Source organism: Chinchilla lanigera, unplaced genomic scaffold, assembly GCF_000276665.1.
Source record: "Chinchilla lanigera isolate Chin_1 unplaced genomic scaffold, ChiLan1.0 scaffold00090, whole genome shotgun sequence".
Taxonomy (NCBI): domain Eukaryota; kingdom Metazoa; phylum Chordata; class Mammalia; order Rodentia; family Chinchillidae; genus Chinchilla; species Chinchilla lanigera.
Window position 1 is genome coordinate 8,669,805 of NW_004955491.1, and position 10,514 is coordinate 8,680,318.

Genomic DNA, 10,514 nt, shown 5'->3' on the forward strand with positions numbered 1-10,514 from the left:
GAGGCCAGTCCAGGCTGTCTGGAAATGACCGGGTCCAAAGTCTCAGCCTTTCCTGACTAGCAGAGTGGAGAACCAAGCGCTGGCTGCGCTCTGAGGGGCTTTGGGCCCTGTCACCGCCGAGCAGCACCCGGGAGGAGTATGGTCTGCTCGGGAGAAGGTGGGCCCTGGCGACCGAGGGGCCGAGGCTGGTGTGGCCCTTTACTTCCTGCCAACCCGTCCCTCGCCCTGAGACCTCCCCGGGTGGGCTCCAGCCTTAGTGCGCCCCACCAGGGACGGCCAGCTGGGCAGGTCTGCGTGGTGGCTTTGGTGCAGGGATACAATCTGGGTCAACACTGCCCTGGTCCAGTGCTCACTTGCTTCTGGGAAGGGATGCGGCGGAGGGTGTCAAGCTGGGAGGCCTGAGCCTCATCCGGTGCTTCAGGGTTCTCAACTTCAACTGCGCAGCAGAACCATCTAGACAGTTCTAGAAAACGGCCTCCGCTAACTGCACCCCTGAGTGATGGCTTCATTTGTGAGCGTGGAGCACAGTGCTCCTGTTTCCAGGGCTTGTGCTGAGTCACCAAGGCCGGGCCCACCTCACTGGGCCTTGCGGAGCAGAGGGGCAGGGACAGGTGGTGTGGGCATCACCAGCTCTCCTGGGGGTCACACTCTGTCCCCGTCAAGGCTTGCTCCTCCGCAGAGCATATGCTCTCAGGCTATGGAGCTTGCAGGCCGTCAGAATCCCCCAGGGACTGCTTGGGACCCAAGATAGTGTTCCCTTCTGTGTGCATCCAGGCAGGAAGTGGCCGACAGATCAGGCTCCCAGTCTGGGGACATCTGGAGTCTCTGCTGACGGTATGATGCTTTGTTTCAGAGTGGCTCTTGGCGTGTCGGCATTGGATGGCTCTTGGGACCCTCTCCTAGGCATGGTGGCCTCGATTTTCCCCTGTGAGACCCTTTGACTCTGACCCGCTACCACCTGGGGCCATCTCCCCATGGCAGATTCTTCTGCAGTGCCCTGGGAACTGGAAGCCTGGGCTGCGTGGTGACAGCTGGTGGGCTGTGCCTCCCTCCACCGGGCAGCCTGGGCTTTTGTTCTGCAGCTGAGGGCGTGTGTGCTCCTACTTCCCCTGGAAGATCACACAGCCTTCCCCTGCTGTCCAGAAAGTCCCTGCTTCTGCTCTGGCCTTGGCAGTGCAGAAGCAGAACTCATGTGTGTCTCTGGCTTAGGGACAGTGGCCTCAGGCAGCTGGTACCTGATGCGGGAGGATTTGCAAGGGCACTTTTTCTGCCCACTCTTCAAGGAGAGCCCAGTATTTCAGAAGAGACCTGTAACAGGGGAAACTGTGCCCCAAGAGGCCAATGCTACTGGCTGGGAGGGTGGGGACAGGGGTGCCCCAGGCCTCCTAGTTCTGGCTGGGCCTGAGTCCTTCAGCCCAGCTGGAATCAGATGCAGGGTTTCTGACTTCTGATCCCACAAGATCTTTTTTTTTTAAAGATTTTATTGAGATGTAATTCACTTTCCATACATCCACTCACTTAAAGTACAGTGGTGTTAGCAAGTTCATAGACACGTGTAATGGTCCCCACAGCTCTAGAACATCTCAATGACTTCCCAAGGCCACCACTCCCCAACACTCCAGCTCTGGTGGTCCCCAGCCTGCCCCCTGTCTCTGGAGGTCTCTGCTTTGGACATTTCATGGATGAAGCCCTCCAATGGGCAGAGTGCTGTGACCGGCATCTTGCAACAGTGTGAGGTTTCCGAGGTCCATCTGTGTCACTGGATGGCTTCCTAGGGTTGGGTGGATGTGCCCTCTTCTGTGTTCCTTCATCCACAGTGGGCATTTGTGTTGGGTGCTGAGCTGAAGTCCGGCTTCTGTGGGGACACAGGTACTGGCTAGATGGTGCTCGGACTTTGGCTCTGCAAGAGCCAGGGGAGGGAAAGAGCAGTAGAGAAGTGGGAAACTGGCCTGAGGGTTGTCACCAGAGGGCCATGGTCCCCTCGCCTGGGGCCCTGTCCCTGGCTGTGGCCCTGGGTGAGTGGTGAAGTTCAAGGTTCCCCATCCTTAGGGGACAGCAGGGTTGGCTAAGGCCCTTCTCTGGCAGAGGGCTCTTATAATTACTAAACACAACAGCATTACACATCAGTAGTCTCTTCAGGAAGTAGGCATAGGGCTTTACTCTTGCCGGTACTATCCTGTCATTCTCGTCATCCCCTGACTTCTCATTCAGAAATCATGGGCTAAATCACCTCATGAGACAGGATGACAGCCTGGGCAGGCTGCAGTGGGCCTCAGGCTGGTGAGCACAGGCCTGTCACCTCCAGGCTGGGTCCTCTTTCCAGCACTCCTACTCCTCTAGGCCATAGTTTCCTTGAACTTGAGATAGGACAGTGTCTGCTAGGGTGCAGTCTGCTAGTCCTTACTTCTGGTGCTTGGGTTAGAGGAGTCTTGGGGTGCTCTGTGTACTCCTCTGTGCATCCTCCTGGGTGCCTGTGAACCCACCTCCCTGGAGAGGGTTTTCCCAGGCCAGGGGCAGGCTGATGTCAGAGGAGGAGGAGAAGCCCTTCTGTTTCCTCCCCTTGGGCCAAGCCAGCAGGTCCTACATGGCTGCCAGAGCTCTCAGTGATGCCCTGCTTTGTGGCATCCTTTATGAGCATTTTGAGGTCACCTCCCTGTTATGGTTTGTGTCTGGATGTCCCCCCAAAACTCATGAAGTCATGGGGTGGGCTTTTAGAGTTTATGATCGATCCATGGTCCAATGCTGGGATTACGGATATGAGTGCTACACCCACCCGAGGGTGGATATTTTCACATGTAAGGGAGAGAAAGAGGCTGCTTGCTCTCCTCCCCTTTTACTCTTGTTGCTTTTGCTGTCTTCTGACACCATGAACATTTGCCCTATGCCATGTACCACTCTGCCTCAGAGCCAGCTGAGTATGGACTGAAACCTCCACAAACTGTAAGCTAAATAAACCTTTTCTTCTTTAATTTTGGGTGTAAGGTATTTTGTCTCAGCAACAAAAGAAAAATAACCAAAACAGAATTTGGTACCAGGAGTGGGGTCATTGCTATGCCTATACCTGACTATGTGGTTCAAGAGCCTTTGGAAATGGCTTGTGGGAAGTGCTTAGAAAGGTCTGGAGGAGATTTTGCCTGAAAGAGTAAGTACAGCTGGAATGCCTTTGGCTGTTCTGTACGGGAGATTCTGGTCAGAGCTCAGAAGACCAGAAGGATGATAGAAATCCTGCCAGTAAAGACCAGGAGGTTTTAAAGTTTCAAGAGTCCTGCTGGGAAGAAGGACTGCATTGGTTTTTGAACTCCAGATAATGTGTGTCATGGCTTGGCAGAAAGTTTGCCTGCATTTTGCTTGGGTCCAGAAAGTGCCTGAGATTGAGATTAAGGGCAGTGGACTAATTAATCTGGCAGAAGAAATTTCAAGGCCATCGAATGTTGAGGTGGTGGCATGGCTATTATTGGGAGCTTTTAGCCAGATTTATGTTGAGAATCAAGAGCAAAGAGCCCAGCAGGATGATTTAAAATGTGAGTTTGGCCAGAAAGGAAGCTCCAGTAAAGCTGTGGACTGCAAAGATAAGGCTGAGGAGATCCCCACTGATGAAAAAGAACAAGAGAATAGAAAAGATGGCCTGAAGGCATCACAAGAAGCAGCAAGTCTCCACCCTTTGCACCCTCAAACCTGCAAAGGTGGAAGACCTTGCCTTGAGGAGAAAACCACAGAGTGCCATATTTCAGAATGGTGGCAGCGGCCACACCAGGCTCCAGAATGGTGGTGGCATAGAGAATTTGTTCCTCAGAATCAGGTTCAGAGTGCCCAGTGATCCAGGCACTAAACCCCTATGGCCAAGAGAGGAAAGCTTCACTACTGCTCCAGCTGACAGCAGACCTTGGCTTCATCCATGTGGATTTAGGCGCATGGAGAATGCAAGAGTTCTGAGGTTAAGAAGGCTTCTACCTAGATTTCAAAAGGCCTGGGAGGCCAGGCAGTTGGCCCCTGAGAGGGTGGTGTGTGAAGCTGTGAGTGAGAAGCCAGAAGATCAGTGGAGACCTCAGAAGATTGGAAAAGCCAAGAATGTGGATTGTCTGAGGAAAGCTGCAAGGAGGGAGCAAAGTTGGCCTAAGAGAGAAGCCACAGGTGCTATAACCACTGGAAGTGCCATAGAGGTGGAGCCACACAAGGTCTTTGGAGCTCCCAATGTGCCACAAGTTGCTTCAGATGCTGGATGTGGAAATACAGGACTTAATGTTTTCCCTGCTGGATTTTGTACTTGTTTTGGTCCCAATGCTTTGTATCTCCCTGTTTGTAACTTTTGGAATGGTAATGTTTATTTTGTGCCATTGAATGTTGGAAGTGTTTAACTTTTCATTTGTACAGGGGCTCACAGCTAAGAGTTCACCTTACATCATGGAGAAGACTTGGGACTTGGACTCTTCAGCAATGCTGAAACTGTTAGGATTTTGGCAACTCTTAGAGATGGACTAAAACGTCTTTTGCATAAAGGGATGTACATGAGTCTTTGAGGGGCCAGGGGTGGAATGTATGGTTGTGTCTGCATGTCCCACCAAAGCCTCATGCTGTGATGGGGTGGGCTTCTAGAGTTTACAATTCATAGTCCAGTGTTGGGGTTATAGGTGTGAGTGCTACACCCACCCTAGGGTGGGTAGTTTGCATACAGTGTAAGGGAGGGAAAGAGGCTGCTTGCTCCCCTCCCCTTTTGCTCTGGTTGCTTTTGCTATCTTCTGCCACCATAAACTGTTGCCCTCTGTCATGTGCCACTCTGCCTTGGAGCCAGCCAAGTATGGACTGAAACCTCCACAAACTATGAACTAAATAAACCTTTCCTTCCTTCATTTTGGGTATCAGGTATTTTGTCTCAGCAATGAGAGAAAAGTAACCAAGACACTCCTCCAAATAGCCTGCTCTGACATCCTTCTCTGGAGCCACCCTGGACCACCATCCTTTCCCTGTGCATCAGGCCCTTCCCACAAAAGGAACTTTGTTAACTTGCCTGACCTGGATGCTCTTTGGCTGTCATCCTGGGGACCCTAGGCCAGGAGTGGGTATGTGCTAATCTGTGAGCAGCCCACACCTAGTGCTTGTCTTGATCGTCACCCTGTGTAAACAGGTGTGAGCTGGATTCTATCAGCGGGCACCACCCAAAGTAAAACACCCACTGTCTACCCTGAACTGTGGGACAGAAGCCTAGGGATCCAGAGACACAGAGGCTAGGCTTGGGAGGGGATTCCTCAGAGCAGAACTTGCCCCGCATCAACTCTGGGGACCTGATCTCAGCAGGACATACTGGCCTTTGCTGGGCCTGGGTCTCTGCTTTGAAAACAAAGTCATTGGACTTGAGTGTCCCATGGGTGGCTCCGCTGGGGCCAGAGCTCAGGTCAGAGCTGGGGTTGGGTCTCTCACAGGCATAGACAGGCAGATGTTGGCCTCATGAGCCTGCCTGGCTGCAGGGCCCCTGCCAAGCTAGTGACAGGCACATGGTCCTGTCCTTAGAGAAGGGGAATATGCTGGTGTCTGGGGTTGGGTTTGCAGAGGTCCCTCTCCTAGTTGTTGGGTGGGAGCTGCTGTCCAGCCAGTTGGGGTGTGCTCTTCCCCATCCCAGGTGAGGCCACAGTCTCCCCAGGAAGGGCTGGTCCCCTGGAACTTGGCCTTGAAGGGTCCCTCAGCTTTGCCCCTTGGAGGATGAGCCTGTTTTATGTGTTTCCTGAATTCCATCCCGTTCCTCCTTGCCTTGCTCTGGTGGTCGTATAGAAAGTATTTAATAAATGCTTCTAAAGTGCTTGAAGGACCTCAAGTGATCTTCTCAGAGCCTCAGCAATGACAGTGCTGGTAGAAGAGGATCTCAGGTATCTGTCCATCTGTCTATGCAGTGTTGGCCTGGTTGGCCAAGGCCCTGGATTGCGCTCACCATTTAGACCTAGAGAGCACACCTGCATTCTTCATGAGGACTGCCTTGGCCTCACCACAAGAAGATGGTTACAGAGCTGGGATGTTGCTGGTGTCCTTGGTAGCACAGTATCCACAGAACAGCTGATTTTGCTTCTGGAAAAGGCTGACAGAGGCAGGACCTCTCCAACATGCTTACCAGGGTTGTCCTCTGAGCTTCAGGGCCCTTACCATCCCATGCCTTCCCAGTAACACTGGGCAGGCTCAGGAGTGAGGTCTGATCTGGTCCTCTGATCTCCAGTGTCCTCAAGTGTGAAGAGGGAAGGTGTGCCTCTATTTCCCCAGGTTTGCCTGTGGCAGGATTCACATGCTGATGAGTATGAGCAAGACAAGAAAAAGAGAGCTTCGATAAAGGAAAGGTGCAGTCACTATCATCCCAGGTGTCTGGGCACACACACAAGCAGCCCCAGCTCTCTTTGGGCATGGTAAGGCAAGTACACCACTGACCTCCACACCACGTTAAGGGCTTCAGAACCTGGGAGAAGAGACAGCAAATGGGGGTTCCAGGCATCTTAAAACACTGCTTGTGCAAACCCACTGCAGATCTCTGGTCTTAACTGAGGGGTCTTAGAGTTGAGAAGAAAGTGATTTGGGTCGTTTTCTGGGTTGTTAGTTAACACAGTTTAAAGCTCAATTAACTGAATTAGAAAAAAGAAGTCAGTGGGCCGTAATCCACTCCATGTCGAACTTGTGACCCATGAAGTTTTTGGAACTCGTGTCCAGAGCCGTGAGACAACAGAAATAAGTGACACATAAAATGTAAGCATTAAGTGAGAATCCTCCCCAAAACAGAGACGCTTGGTCCAGTGACTCGCTTCTGTGGACACATGTGGTCTTGGCAGTGACTGTGTGTCTACAGATTTAGACTGTAAGACTTCCACTAAGTGAACTATTTGTATTCTGGGATTGCAGTGCACAGACAGAGCTATCACGGTAGTCTCAAAACTGTGCCACATCTACAGAGAAAGGCCCTAAGCCCAGCAGCTTTGTGCCAAGGTGACAAAACTGGGAGGACTTGGCCTCAAACCCTGATGTCAATAAGAGGCTGTATGCTTTCCTGCTGGTCTGTGGTTAAGGATCTGCGGTCTATGAAGGGACTTATCTGCTGCAGCCCAGGTAGCCTGACCTGTTGCAACACCTGTTATTACGAAGTCACAGGCTACAGGGAAGTGGTGGTGTGAACAGGCTTTTCCAAAGGCAGGAGCTCTTCACCTCCTGGCTCCAGATAACAGTTATTTGGATGAGACAGTGCCAACATGTTCAGCAAGTTTGTGCTGGTGCTCTCCACTGCCTTGATGGCCTCAGAGCCTGTGACTCTGGGAGCAGTCACCATCTCCTATGCCAGAGAGATGGGCTTTAGGTTCCCACGGGTCCTGCCAGTCTCAGAGGACTGACTCTGCTCAGGCGTGGGGCAGCATCAACTTGGCTCTTCTGGCATACTCAGTCACAGTGGCAGGCTGTTGCTCTGATGGTATCTGTCATGATGTCAGAGAAGCAATCTTATCTTCACCTATTACTAAATACACAAAGGGCCAGGGTTTGCACTTGGCAAATGTCCCTGTTTGCCTGGAACTGCTTCTCTGAACTCAGGCAAAGTTCATCTGCAGCTGGGTGCAGTGACCAAGAAAACTGAGAATCCCTGGCACACTTAGGACTCAGTGTGAAAACTCTGTCTACATTACTTGGCTCCTGGGGCTCGACAGGAGAGAGATCTGCTTAGATTTGCAGATTCTGGGTATATTTCATGAGCAGGTGCATGCCAGGTAGTTCCTACAGAACTGAGATGTGCTGAGCCAGGTCAGTGACATCTATTTGGAGCTGTTGTAACTCTTCAGAAGAATTGGCCCCAAGGTGCCTGTGTCAGGCACCTTTCCATTTCTGTGACACAATACCCAAGAAAACTGACTTAAGGAGGAAATGCTCATTGCAGCTCACTGTTTCGAGGGTTTCAGTCCATGGTCCTTGGCCATGTTGCCTCAGGCCTGTGGCAGGCAGCACATCATGGTGGAAGCAGGTGTCAAAGAACACGTGCAGCTCGTGGTGACCAGGAAGCAAAGACAGAGACCGGAAGGGGCAGGGCCCCAGCATCACCTTCAAGGACACACCCTCAGTGACCTCACTTCCTTCCATTAGGCCTGCCTCTTAAGGGGCCATCACTTCCCAGCAGCTCCTTCAGCTGAGACCAAGCCTTTGGCATGTGGCTTTGGGGCGACTTGAGGTCTAAGCTATGCAGTGCCTTTAGATGGTGGATTCCTAGAGCATTTGTGGCTTCAGGACAGCATGGGAAGCACACACATATGCATGCATGTGCATGTATACTCAAGCGTCTAGCAAGGAAAGGGCACAGACCTTTCTCTTCCCACCACTCCTGGTCTCCCTGTCCCAATGACGCCTTTCCTTCCCAGCCATTGTGAGGGAAGCTGAAGTATTGCTGCATGTGGCACCCACTGGATGGCCTATCCTGCTGCCCAGATTTGAGGTCTAATACTCCTGGCTGTTTTGCAAGATGAAGCAAATGCTGCCCAGAGGAGAGGTCCTGAACCGTGTGCTCCAGACTCTGAGCGGAGGTTTTGGGTTGCAGGGTCAGCCCCTGGGCTCTGTGGAAACACATCCTCCTCCCCCTGGCAGTGCAAGTATAAGTCCCAGTCCATGTGGGCCCTGGGGGTGCTGCTGTCCCATGAGGGTCCCTGTCACTCGTTGTGAAATGCTGGCTCTCAGGAGTAGGAGAATGGTCAGCTTGCTGGCTCAGGAAGCCTGGGCCTGTTCTAGAAACGCTTTTGTTGTATTTTCCTTCCCTTCCTAACCAGTTGCCCTTTTTGATCTGTCTCACTTCTAGACCGTCCTTTCTTTCTTCTTTTTCCTATTGGACTGAACTCAGAGCCTTCCCGCTGAGCTACATCCCCAGCCCTTTTAGAAATTTCTTATTTTAAAACGGGTTCTTGAGAAGTTGCTAAGTTGTCCAAGCTGGGGTTGAACTTGCAGTCTTTTGGCCTCAGTCTCCCAGAGTGCTGGATTAATTTCTAAACTTTCTGTGCCAGGTCCACCAAGCCAGATTCTGGTTTAAATGACTTGGAGTATTTGCCTGGTGGTCTTGCTTCATGTTGGGTGGATTCCTGATTTTGTAGGTTTGATCCTGTCTCCCTGAAAGGTCACTGATGTCCTCTCTGCTCCTTTGCCCTTTCCTTGCTCACAGGAGAGTTTGAATGGGACCTAACCCGCCCTGGCCTTCATTCCTTTTTGCTCTCATTGGTTTAGGGGCAGCCTGGATGCCATGGGGCAGAACCAGCATCAGGATGAGGAATTGGAGGGTGTCTTAGTTACTTTTCTCTCATTACTGAGACAAAATACCGGACACCCAAAATTAAGGAAGGAAAGATTTACTTGGTTCACAGTTTGTGGAGGTTTCAGTCTATAATCAGATGACTCCAAGGCAGGATGGCATATGGCAGAGGAACAACAGTTGGCAGGAGAAGACAGCAAAAACAGCAAGAGCAAAAGGGAGGAGTGCAAGGGAAGACTCTTTCTGTCCCTTATACTGTATGCAGGCTACCCGCCCTACAGCAGGTGTAGCACTCACACCCACGATCCCAACCTTGGACTGTGAATCAGTCACAAACTCTAGAAGCTCATCCCATGGCTACATGACATGGGCGGGGGCGGACATCTAGACACAAACCACACCAGAGGGCGATGAAGCTTCTTCCATCTCCCACCTGTGGAGATATTTGCTTGGCAGGAACAGATCCTTCAGTGCTTTGTCACCTCCCCAGCCTCTTTATGTCAAGAAAAATCCTTGATTTTATTCACAGAACACCCTCACCTCGAAGGGGAAATGTGATTACAACCACAGCTTGTGGATCCCAGCTGTCTTGACGTCCGACTCTGGGTGATGACAGCAGGGCCAGGAACTCCTCCCAGTCACCCCCCACATCGGCATCAAACATTTGCAGTGAAACAAGACAGACTGTGCCATGTGGGCCTTTCCTTCCCCCTTATCTTTGTTCATCCTGTCTTCTCAGGACAGGTCCTTCTCCCTGGGTGACGTGTCTGGCAGGAAACTCTCCAGGTCCCCCTCAGAGCAATTTCCTTCTTCCTCACCAACATGCACTGACCCACGTCTACATGGAGTGGGGTGCAGCGGACACACAAAGCTATGGAACAGTAGCTTCATTTGGGGCCCACAAACCTCCCTGCTGCTTCTGAACAGAGTGGCCCGTGAGGACCACACTGTCCTCCTGGAGCAGGAGAAGGACTCTGGCTCAAAGCACGGTCCTCGTGGAGACCAGGGGAACAGACAGGGGAGACCCAGGAAGATGGGAAGTTGAGGGCCAAGCAAGGCCATGCAGACGCCCAACACTGACCAGGAGAAAGAGGATGAGGACACCAGTGGGGGGTCATGATGACTACATTTATCTTGGAGGAGCGGGTACAAGTACACAACACACCTTAGCTTTTCTTTCTTCATCTCCTACCCCTCCCCACCTCCCATTCCCTCCAACACTTGATCTCTCTCCCATTTGCAAAAGCTTGGGTTTTCATCATCATCCTTGTCCCCT